The following is a 12,731-nucleotide window of genomic DNA, read 5'->3' as shown; positions in this document are numbered from 1 at the left end:
TGAAGAAGATCTAACCAGGAGAGCTGCCTAACCAGGAATAACCTATTTGGACTTCGGGTGAGATGGAAGTCAACTTTTACTGGCTTAAGTCACTGAGATTTGGAAACATTTGTTACAGCAGTTAGCCTACTCTAACAGAATATACTTGAGTTGAGTAAATGAGTCAAGTCACGATCTATTGAAGGATTTCTAAGATGAATGCAAAGATTAGAGAATCACATGTATAAGAAAAATTGCAAGTTACAGTTTTTCCCATTTGTGCAATCCATTTATATGAGAACCAGTCTGAATGACTGGGGAGTTTTATTTATTAAACAAATTCTGATACCTAACATCTTTTATAACAATACACCATTGCAATAGCTCACCTAAACCACTGGATACTCCACAAGGTAGAATGTACTGTATGATACGTTTATAATACATTTGTAACACAAAGTGTAAACCAGAAAACAATCTGAAAATTAAATTTGCATGCCCCGGGGCAGAATCTACTGAACCTCAGTCATTCAGAACCACTTCCTGAGTTTTCCATAGCTGTGTACCTCAAGCATTATTTTCTTCCTATTTTTCCAGCATCACTGACTCAATGGACATGAGTTCGAGCAAATTCTGGGAGACAGTGAAGGACAGCGAAGCCTGCTGCTGCTGCTGCGGCTAAGTCACTTCAGTCGTGTCCGACTCTGTGTGAACCCATAGACAGCAGCCCACCAGGCTCCTCTGGTGCGCTGCAATTCATGAGGTCACAAAGAGTCGGCCATGACTTAGCAGCTGAACAATAACAATTTCTCCAAAGAGTCTGAGTCCCACTCAGCCCCACTCAGTTACACCCCTGCCCACTGGAGACTTGAAGATGGTTTACTCTGGGGCCACTTGAGGATCCTGGAGTTTGTAGGACACAGGAGAGAATGGCTGGAGGCTCTGAGGGAAAAGAACTGTTTAGGCTTCTCCCAGGTTTGAACAGAAAGCAAGCCTCTGGAGCCTGGCAAGGGGAAAGATACACCAGGAAACCAAAAGGGGCTAAGACACCCAAGTGAAAAGCTTGTTATGGGGTGGGAAGAGCTCCATAAGTTACATTTAAATTATACTTTCTTGTCGTGCTTACTATTTGGGGGTTAGGGAATCATTTGAGAATATAACTAAAGTTATGGAATGTTTCCCCTTTCATATATACAAATGAGCATTAACTACTCACACCTAAATTCTGGAAGCTGTTAGAGCCTTTGCGGTCCATCAGTCCTGAACCTCAGGTTAAGAATCCCTAGTTTGTTGTTGTTTAGTCTCTAAGTCATGTACAACTCTTTGCGACCCTATGGACTCTTAGCCGCCAGGCCCCTCTGTCCATGGAATTCTCCAGGCAAGAATACTGGAATGAGTTGCCATTTCCTTCCCCAGGGAATCTTCCCGACCCGGGGATTGAACCCAGGTCTCCTGTATTGACAAGTAGATACTTTACAGCTGAGCCATCAGGGAAGCCCAGGAATCCCTATTACAGTGGGAGATTTAAAAGCTTCTCCTCGGGTTGATACAGCAATCTACTAATAAATAATGCAGACTCTTCCCTACGCAAGAGAGAACACAGCTATTCCTTCATCTCTTCTCCTATGACTGGGGATAAGGAGGAGGAAGGAAAGAGAGGTGATGTCACTCCCCGGCTTTCCTGGCCATCCTGCACCGTCCCTAACCTCGATGCCTTGGTGCGGTACAGCAGTGGGGCACCATCAATGGGATATTTGTTTCTTTTTTTCTTTTTTAAACTTTATTTTGAGAGAATTCTCTGGTGGTCCAAGGTTAGGACTCTGTGTTTCCACGGCAGCAGGCACCGGTTTGGTCCCTGGTCAGGGAACTAAGATCCCGCATGCTGCGTGGCATAGCCAAAAAAAAAAGAAAATAGAAGAGTAACCTTATTTTGAAACAATATTATTTTCTCACATAAGTTGCAAAAAAAAATAGCACATGAACGTCAAAGACATGACAGTAAGTAAAATAAGCCACACACAAAAGAAAAAACACTGTATGTTTCCACTTATATAATGCATCTAGAGGAGTCAAATTGACAGAGAAAGAAAGTAGAACAGTGGTTACCAGGTGTCTGGGGAGATGAGATTGGGGGGTTATTGTTAAGTGGGGACCCAGTTTCAATTCAGGATGATGCAAGTCTCTGGAGACTGACAGTGGTGATGGTTACCCAATAATGAGAATGAAACCGACGCCGCTGAACTGCATATTGAAAATACTATTGAAATGGTGAGTTTTATGTCAGGTACATCACAATAAAAAACAGCACAGAGAGTGCCCATGCACCCTATCTCCCAACAGTAATGACTTACATAGTGAAGCCGCTCGGTCGTGTCTGACTCTTGGCGACTCTGTGGACTGTGAGCCTGCCAAACTCCATCCATGGGATTTTCCAGGCAAGAATACTAGAGTGGGTTGCCATTTCCTTCTGCAACTGTCTTATATAACCAGAGTACAATGATCTAAACAAGGAAATGGGCATTGGTATAATACTATTAACTATAGAACTTACTTGGATTTCACTTTTTCCATGAGCTCAGGGTATATGTGTGTGTGTAGTTCTATGAATTTTATCACATTCACAGATTCATGTAACTATCATCATAGTCAGAGTACAAAACTGTATCAAACCTCCACTTTACAGATTAGGAACCTGAGGCAGTTTGACAGTTAAGTAAACTGTCAAAAATTTTACAACCAAAAAAAAAATTTTTTTACAACCAATAGGTGCCAGAACTAGGCATCTTACCCAGTAAGATCAGCTCTGAAGCGCATGCCTCTTAATCAAAGGTTAACCAAAACTGTAAATATAGGGCATAACTAGGATACTCAAATGCATCCATATATGTGTATTCAAGAAGTCTGCTCTGTGGTACTTGAATATTTTAGACTATATATGGCATAATACAAAATAGTACACAATGAATTTTAGCATTCTACCTAAACTGGGTCAAATCCAGAATTTCATGCTGGGATTTACCATTCACTTGGTATTTTCTAGCTAAAAAGTAACTTTAGAGACTGGCATGAGACATGTTATCCTGACAAAGAAAGAAAAAATTTAGCCTTTTGAAAAATCTGAACTGAAATTTTCCAAGTCAAATTGTTCATGATTTGGTTTATTTTTATCCTCAATAATAAATTCAAATCACTACCATTTAACCATGATAAAATAGGCCCATCTCATGTGATTACATTTTTACCTCCTATTAAGCAAATATTTTAGTTACTAGAATATCTAAATAGTTCCACTATGGGAACAAAGTTTTTTTTTTTTTTAATACATATGATTAACGCTGAATGTTCTTGTGTGATTTTACAGCTTTTTATTAATACTTGATATATTTATTTTTATGATCATAAACTGAGTATATGTTCACTTTAAGAAGTCTAAAATTTCTATAAAGATGCAAAGAGGGGAGAAACCCAATACTTCCCAAATTTGTCACCTGGAGGCAATTTCCTTGTATATCAGATTTCTGTGGGACTTGCCCAGAGTTAGAATAAAATGCTGAACTGAAAACTCTAACTTACAGAAATAAGAGTATAAATTTTCTGACCTTGGAATCAGGTTTTAAAATAGAATGGTATTTTGGATTTATGTTCCCGAGTGTGAATACATGCATCAACAGTCTGAAAGGACTTAACACAGTAAGTGAATGAAGCTCATAATAAAAGGAGGTCATCAGGTTATGGCACGTTAACAATCTCATTACTTCTCTCTGGTCCACAGATCATCAGGTTGACTCAACGGCATCCACCTTCAGAAGTGTGGAAGAAAAAGAGTGTTGATTTTACCCTGTGAATATGAATAATTTCACAGAACCACACATTTTTTAAAGCAATGCTTTGGTCTAGTCCCCTCAGTGCAGAGAAAACCGAGGCTCTCAGAAACTGTCCTGAGCTCCACAGTGAGTGGGCAGCCTGGACCACGCCGTGTTTCCTGATGACCTTCCGTCCTCCCCAAGGCCCCACCCAACTCGACAAGATGATGGAGAGAAGGATTCCTAGAGCTGATGTGGAAAACGGAGAACTAAGTTCTGTTTTCACCTCTTATCTACTTAATATCTGTAAGGAAAACTGACCTTATTCTTTTGTATTTATTCCTTTTAGAAACATTACTCAAAGCATATATCCTTTACCAAAAATCAACTACAACAAAAAAAACCTTGCTGATTCTTCTTTAGTTATTAATATTAGTTTACTCTGGACTACTTTTCCATTTTTGGTTGCTAATTGCTGGTATCTCCATTAAATTCGATTTTTTAAAAAGAATGTTTTTTACTATCATGGACAGAAATATTTCCCATAATCTCTATTCCTGAACTGAAAACAACAAATCACTGATGAAGAAATTAAGTCCATTTAGCTATCAATAAACTCCCAAATTTAAATTAAATCTTTTCATCCTTACATACCCTTTCCTAATTGTATATGAAGATATTAAGATTTCCCAGATGGTCAACAGTCACAAGAAAAAATGCTAAACATTGCTAATCATCAGGGAAATGCAAATCAAAACCACAATGAGATATCATCTCATGCCTGTCAGAATGGTGATCATCAAAAAGAACACAAATAACAAATGTTGGCAAGGATGTGGAGGAAAGGGAACCCTTGTACACTGTTGGTAGGAATATAAATTGGTACAGTCACTATGGAAAACAGTATGGAGGTTTCCCAAAAAGCTAACAATAGAACTACGATGTGACTCGGCAATTCTACTCCTGGGTATTTACCTGAAAGACACAAAAAAAACTAATTCAAAAAGACACATGTACCCCAATGCTCATAACAGCCTTATTTACAACTGCTGCCAAGATACAGAAGCAACCTAAGTGTCCATCAACAGATGAATGGACAAAGACAATGTGCAACACACACACACACAGACACACACGGACACACACGGACACACACATACACACACAGATACACACACACACACACATATACACACACATACACACAAACACACATATACACACACACATACACACACACATACACACATAAACACATGTATACACACACATACACACGTACATACACACATACATACATACACACATACATGCACAAACACACATGCATACACATATGCACACATACACACGCATACACACATGCATACACACATACACACAGAGAGACACTCACAGACACACACACACATACACATACACACAGACACACACAGACACATGTATACACACACATACACAACACACATATACACATACACACACATACACACATATACACATACACACATATACACACATACACACGCACATATACACACACACACACATAACGGGATATTACTTGGTCGTAAAAAAGATGGGATTTTGCCATTTGCAGCAACAGGGATGAACATGGAGGGCGTTCTGCTAAGTGAAATAAGTCAGGTAGGGAAATACAAACACTGTATGATAATCACTTAGATGTGGGATCTAAAAAATACAGCAAACTAGTGACGAAAAGAAACAAAAGAGAAGCAGACTCCCAGATGCAGAGAACAACCAGTGGTCACCAGTGGGGACAGGCGAGTGGGGGAGGGAGGGGCCGGATGGGGGTGGGGACTCAGAGGTACAAACCAGGAGGTAAAACAGAAGCAACAAGAATGCACTGTGCAACATGGGAAAAATAGCCAACATAACCATATAGTGATTATAAGAACTGTCCTGGATTGAGCTTCCCTGGTAGCTCAGTCAGTAAAGAATCTGTCTGCAGTACAGGAGACCCGGGTTGATCCCTGAGTCGGGAAGATCCCCTGGAGAAGGAAATGGCAACCCACTCCAGTACTCTTGCCTGGAGAATCCCATGGACGGAGGAGCCTGGTGGGCTACAGTCCATGGGGTTGCAAGACTTAGACATGACTTAGCAACTACATCACCATCACCATGAATGGATAACAACCTTTTAAAAAAAGTAAAGCATTTCATAAAGCACTTTGTGGCTAATATCAGATTCTAATAGTTAAATTGATGTTCAAGCTTTCTGACTCTCAATTTTATTTTTAATTTTTTTTAATAATTTGATTTATTCTTGGTTGTGAAGGTCTTCGTTCCACCTGTTGCCTTCTCTAGTTGTGGCACATGAGCTTAGCTGCTCCTTGGCTCAGTTTGCTTTTAAGTAAGAGTTGCAGACAAAAGGAAGAAAGCAATTCATTCTAATCCACATTTCAACATCTACAGCGCAGTTTTCTACTTTATACCCTAAAACCATAAGACACTGAGTACTATCTATAAAAATCATGAATCACTATGTGTTATACCTGAAACTAATATAACATTGTTAAGTCAGCCATAAACATTTTTTTAAAAAAAGATGTTCAGTATTAAATATAATCCACCTAACCAAGGCAAGAAATGAAATTGTTATTTCTTTAAAAAGGGAGCAATACGTTAAAGAGAAATAATGCTGATAATCTATAGATAGGCATGAAATGGAAAAACAGAATAATCAGTTCAGAAGAATCAAATAGCTTCCCACACTCACAAATATACCCAAATTTTATAGAGGGGGAAAAAACCCTCAACATGATAAACCAAAACAAACAGAAAAAAAACTTTAAGGTCAACTTGGAAGTATCACCTACGCTTCTGCACAGGCTTCCCAATGATAAATGACTGAAGAACGCAACAATAATAATCTACAACTATGCTAAGGAAACATCACTATGATGAATGTATTTTTGAGCGTATTCTTCAAAGTTGTTAAAGTATCACTCGGTCCTAGCTTAGACTTGGGATCTGGACAAGGGAAGAAGGTTCTGTTTCTTAAAAGGAACTATGACAGCCATCGTTATCCAAGTCAGCCTTTCCTTGGAAGACTAACAAATATCTCTTACTGATAGGCATTATCATGGGATGCTCTGCAATTTAATAAAAACCATATCATCTGGGCTTCCGCAGTGGCTCAGTGGTAAAGAATCTGCCAATGCAGGAGACACGGGTTCGAATCTGTAATCCAGGAAGATCCCACCTGCCACAGAGCAACCAATCCGGTGTGCCAGAACTATCGAAACTGTGCTCTAGAGCCCGGGAGCCGCAATACGGGGCCCACATGCTGTAACTAACCACTGAAGCCGAGAGCCCGGGAGCCCGAGCTCAGAAACAGGAAAAGCCGCTGCAGCAGGAAGCTGTGCCCGCGACCAGAGTACCCAGCTTGCCACAAGAAAAACCCCGTGAGCGGCAATGAAGACCCAGCACAGCCAAGAATAAGCAAATACAATGAAAATATACACGTGTCATCTGGAAAGACTATCTGCCTCTCTGTGCTAAAAGTATACGCGGAAATTAAATCCTGCTTGAAACACTTCCCAGCCTATCACCTATGTTCAAACTTCCCAAGACATAAGACAAGCATACCCCCTTTGGAAGTGCACTGATACAGGCTCCGTCCAAACCAGGGCTCATGGCGGTCACTGAAAATGAGTATTCCAGAGACGGTCTAAATAAAATCAAAGATCGTCACAATAGTAAACCAGAGCTTTCTGTTCGAAAAAACAATAAATCATCCTACAATGTAAATTAGTTACTTCATAGCTTATTTGCTAACAGGGATTTCGAGCACCCACTCTTCTTTAATATGGGCAATGACATATACCCATCACTGGACATTGATTTGGTACTCTTTACAATAACAACCAGGCTTCCCAGGTGGCGCTAGTGATAAAGAACTCTCCTTCCAGAGCAGGAGACGTAAGAGACGCCAGTTCGAGCCCTGGATCCGGAAGATCCCCTGGAGGAGGACATGGTAACCCACTCCAGTATTCTTGCATGGAGAATCCCAAGGACAGAGGAGCCTCGTGGTCTACAATTCATAGGGTCGCAAGAGTCAGACACTCCTGAAGCGACTTAGCACTCATACATAATAACAACCATTAAAACAGCTATTATTTCTCAAGACTCCATTGTACTCTAGGTCTTTAAAAGGTGGCTTTATGTATATTATCTAGTTTAATTCTCTTAAAGAGTCTCTTGAGGAAGCCTCTAGCCAACTCTATTTCATATAGGAGAAAACCAAGATGTAGCCCACTGCACACAGAAGCCTTAGTGTGTGCTAGGTCACTCTTCCGGTTCTCCAGGCAGGAATACTGGATTAGGTCACCATGCCCTCCTCCAGGGGATCTTCCTGACCCAGGAATCGAACCCAAGCCTGTCGGCATCTCCCACAGTGCAGGCAGATTCTTCACCCACTGAGCCACCTGGGAAACCCACACAGAAACTTAACCTGGGGCTTTTTCAGGCTGACACCTTCCTTAGTTAACTGGTCTCTCCTGGGAAGTGGGTTTTATCTGAGACCAACAATTCCTCAACTGTTCACCAAGGCACTGGGAGTGCTGAAGCAAATTCACAGGGACAACTCAGGATTTCTGAAAATTTCAAGGGAAACAGCGTACTCAACACGCTGGACGTTGAACCTACAGGTTGGTGGAGTTCACAGTTTCCAAATCAGATCCTATCACGTTCCTACCAATGACATTGTATCTCTGCAAAGCGTGGGTTTTCAGAGGTTGCTGTGATAAAAAGCGAGTGCTGCAGAAAAATTAATGTGGGACAGGAAATGAGACTGGGATCCAATCAGATCCCAAGTGTGTGTGTGTGTGTGTGTGTGCGTGCGCGTGGGCATGCGCGCATGGGCGTGCGCGCGTGGGCGCACGCACACACACACACACCCCATTTGAAAGTGTGGTTATTTAAGAATGATATAAATTTTTTTCTCTTAGTCTACTGTGTCATTTTTCTTCAAACAGCTTCTATGTTGTTAGGATATAAATACTTATTATGTTATTTCAACCTAACTACTTACTAGCTGCCAAAAACTAGGGGCACTGTGAAAAAAATTACTGAGATCCAAAGGGCACCATGAACTAAGTTTAGGAACCTCTGATTAACCAAGAAGTGACTGAATGTGTGCGATCCATGGAGGAGAGCTGTGAGTCAACGCAAAGAAATAACTTAAAAGTCCCGAACACAAACATCGCAACCAGAAAAAGAAGAATTTAGGTTAAAACCGTTTTTAAAGGTCACTCTCAGTTAGCTTAATCCTTCAAATCCCAATACAATGTCCTCTGGATAATTGGTATTTTTTTTAAAGACTTCTAAAACACATGCGTGCAAATTACTGTTTTTCCAATTCTTAGAGACTCAAGCAAAGCTTTCAAAATTATAGCCTCCAAGCTATGTTTGAAGAGACTGGGCCTCCCCCATACAGACAGAACACACCCGCCGAGCCTTGCCAAGGAAACCAGGGGCAAAGCGTGACGGAGAGACTGCTCACCCCAGCACTTTGATACTTTCAGCTTTTTTGTGGTTTGCATCTTACTCTCAATATCCTTTTAAGTTCTACAGGCTCCAGGTTACTGTGAAAATGGTTATTTAAAAACTTGCCTTCCACAGAGTTTCTCATATCAGATATTAAGTATGCAAAGCAATGCAGAAATAAACACAAAAGCCAGACTAGTGGTTCCTCTGGGAGATAAAAGAGAAGTGGCCTGCCATGGGGAGGAGTGCTCTGGGCTGCAAGTTTGTAAGGATGCTCTGGCTTTTCAGCTGGGTGATGGGTACCTGGGTGTGTCTTCTGTTCTTATTTTTTAATTTGTTCTTCTCCGTTTGTTGCTTTCTGAACCTATGCTATAGTTTGCAGAGGCAGCCCCAGAATTTCAGCACATGCGTGCCCTGGGAGCTGGATGTGTGCCTTATCTCTAAGCAGAGTTGTCTCTAAGCAAACTGTCCGCTTTTACTTGGATTATGTACTTATCTGGAGGGGCTCTGGAGAGGCTGACGGGTCTGAGTGAGATGCGAAGGTTAATTTTTGGTGCCACCACCGAACCAGGAGTTAACAAATTGGCATTTTGTTATCACCTTTGGTTTATATCTCCCAATGTGTCATCAGTCGTTTTCCTGGGTTCTTATTCCTTTCCACCCTTCTTCCTCTCTCCCCTCCTCATTTATGACCTAGAGTGCAGAAAACTCTTCTAATTAGGATATTTAATTTTTTAAAAAATTCTTCATTTACAATATATTAAGCAGCTGCTAAGGATGATGGAAGATAAACATGTGCAGTCGGCAGGTAGGACACCAGGAGAACCAAGGTTGCTATTGCTATTTTAAGGATGGGACCCCCTCCCCCCAGAGACCATCAGTACTCTGTGGGACCACCATGGACCCAGGAGTACTTGTATTCATTGCCCAAGTTCTTCCCATTAACATTGGCCTAGTAGATGTTACCTAAACGTGAAATGACTATCTTCATCCACAGGCTCACAGAAAGGATGCCCAACGTTCAAGAGCTCTATGCCAAGCTTTCCACTTACATTCAATTTCTACAACAGTACCACCAGGTTATGTACAATACACCCAGTTTGCCTGTAGCTTAAAAAAGTGAATTTTCCAAAGTCACACACCTGACAAGACGCATCCAGACTCAGTCTTATAACCCCAAAGGGAACGTCTTCCACCACCACTTACACCATCTCACCACGCTTTAGGGAAAACATGCTTGACCCGCTTTAGGAAACTGAAGCTCCTCTCTGGTGACAAGGAATAGACGCCAACTCCCCTCCCCCTCCTCAAATCCACCGGAAGCACCCCACTGAAATTTCCAAGGCAAGTGTCGGTGAACTGATGTCTCAATTCAGACCAAACAACGTGCTCGCTTCCTCGCGCTCTGGGACATGCCACTTGCTAACTCTTTACAGAGCTTAATTCCAGCCAGAACGGGGCTCCCCGGGGCAGAACAGCCCCCACGGACCGGCCCTGCGCCCCTCTGCGGTCCTTGAAGGGCTGAGGGAAGGGACCCGGCTGCAGGCGGGTCCCAGCCCAGTCCGGTCATTCCGAAGCCGGCCGCAGGCCCGGGGACGGCGGGGGCCGCTGGCGACCAGAGGAGACCCTCCGTGGACGCCCCAAGACTGCCGGGTCTCCGCGCCCGGAACACCTGGGGACCCCTGTTCCCCTCACACACACCCCCCTGTTCCCCTCACACACACCCCCGACCACCACCACCACTTTCTACAAACTCTTTCAGCTCACTGGAGCAAGAGGAAGGGGGCGTGCAAAGGCGAGAAAGTTCTCTGCCCCCTCCCCCAAGTTCTCTCTTCTAGGGAAGCAATTGAAGGAAAGCGACAAGGGAGGTACCCGGGGGAGGACCCCCCCCCCCACCTCCGGCGACGGCTTCCCCGGAGGCCGCAGGAAAGGCGGCATCGCGCTGGGTCGGGGACTCTTCCCCAAACAGACCGCGATCCGGGGGAGCCCCCACCCGCGACATCGTCCTCCGGGATCAGAGCCCCCCGCCCCCCACGCACCGGGAGGAGGGGCGCCGGCCCTCGGAGAAGGAGAGGTCTGGGAAGCACCCGGCGAGGTCACCCAGTACCTTTCTCTCCGCGCCGCAGGGTCCGGTGCTGGCCACAGCGGGGGAGGCGAGGGGACTCGGTGGGCACGGGTTCTCGCTGGCTCCGGCGGCCCCTGGGCCTCGGCGCCGCCCAGCGCCGCCGCCTCCTGCCGCCGCTCGCCGGGCTGCGCTCGCCGCTCCGCAGGTTACCTGTGGCCGAGCCGCCTCGCCCGCCGCCCGCTCGGCCCTCCGCCCCGCCCGCCCGCGCGCGCTCGGAGGCTGGGGCCGCAGCGCCCCGCAGCGGCCGGTCCGGGGCGAGGCGGGGCCCCGCAGCCCTCCCGCGGGCCTCGCGCTGCAGCCAGCTCCCTGCCCCGCCGCCGCGCCTTCGGCGCCTGCCGAGAGGCCTCCTTATCAGGAGGGAGAGCAGCCAGGGCATGCAATTGGGGGAGGTTTTCCGAGCAGAGGTTGCCGGGTTTGTTAGGAGGGAGAGGGGATTCAAGAGGAGAAACCATCCTTCAACCTGTGGCCAAGGGTGTATTTCAATGTATTCGTGGTTCACTTAGCTGAGATGTCTCAACGGAAGCTAGACAACAATGATGAAAGATCCAGATTCATTAGAAAGCTGAGGAGAAGAAAGGAAGCCTTTATTCCAAACAGCTTGTCGGTTAGTAGCTCATAGGAAGCATGTCTTAATGAAATAGGAAGCATTGAACGGTCCAGCCTGCTATATTCAAATCACGCTTTACACACTATTAACTCGGTCTGTTTTTGTTTATTTTTCAGTTACTTCTTCCGTGTCTAGAAGAGTTCCCTGAACACAGCGACCGCTTAATAAATTATTGTTCAATGAATGTATGAATGAGTAGGAAGGATCTCATTCAACCTTTTGAAGAAGCGTGACAGGTATCTACTCTCTGAACACAGCGAGGTGGAGAGGGAGGTGAAACCCCAGAATAGAGTTTCCGGCTTACCTGAGCTTAATTTTAACCGGATTTTTTTTTTTTTTAAATTCCCTCTGAAATAGACCTGGGGAAAAGACACGTGATGCTCTTCTACGTTTTCTTCAGTTATATGTCTCCCTCTCTCCTTCAGGGAACATCAATCAGAATGAATCCAAACAGTTCTATGCACACCAGGGAAGAGTAAGTGCCTGATTTTCTTCCACTACTTCCGAACTTCCCCAATCCCAAAGTCATAACTAAAATTTTACTGGGCAGGATGTGAAACCTCTCTTCTGAGTGTCCTTTGGCCTTCTTCAGATTTGTCCCCATCCCTGTCCTTCCCCATCACGAGCTATTAGAAGAATATATTTCTTTTCCTTGCCCGTCAGCTCTGAATTTCTCTCCAGGTAGGTCATCAGTGAGGGCTAGGTG

The 12,731-nt window shown here is 44.1% G+C and overlaps 1 protein-coding gene and 1 long non-coding RNA gene across 6 annotated transcripts in view; one reads left to right on the top strand and one right to left on the bottom strand.

Annotated features, from left to right (window-relative positions):
* Positions 1 to 11,608, bottom strand: part of ANKRD6 (ankyrin repeat domain 6) — a 175,965-nt gene extending 164,357 nt beyond the window's left edge. For 3 of the 5 annotated variants that reach the window (XM_043439467.1, XM_043439471.1, XM_043439470.1), the window contains exon 1: positions 11,401 to 11,605. The gene's annotated coding sequence lies outside the window, so the exon portion shown is untranslated. Of the gene's footprint in view, positions 1 to 11,332 lie in introns of all 5 variants that reach the window. The other 2 variants (XM_043439464.1, XM_043439465.1) reach the window with 2 other exon arrangements.
* A 193-nt stretch (positions 11,609 to 11,801) lies between these two features.
* LOC122422798 lies at positions 11,802 to 12,501 on the top strand. The gene is made up of 3 exons (XR_006263964.1): positions 11,802 to 12,022; positions 12,142 to 12,261; positions 12,383 to 12,501. It is a non-coding gene; the product is annotated as an uncharacterized LOC122422798 (long non-coding RNA).
* Positions 12,502 to 12,731: the final 230 nt, after the last annotated feature.

The sequence above is a fragment of the Cervus canadensis genome, chromosome 20 (genome assembly GCF_019320065.1).
Source record: "Cervus canadensis isolate Bull #8, Minnesota chromosome 20, ASM1932006v1, whole genome shotgun sequence".
NCBI lineage: Eukaryota > Metazoa > Chordata > Mammalia > Artiodactyla > Cervidae > Cervus > Cervus canadensis.
Note: the sequence above shows the minus strand (reverse complement) of the source record. Positions and strands in the feature narration are given on the sequence as shown.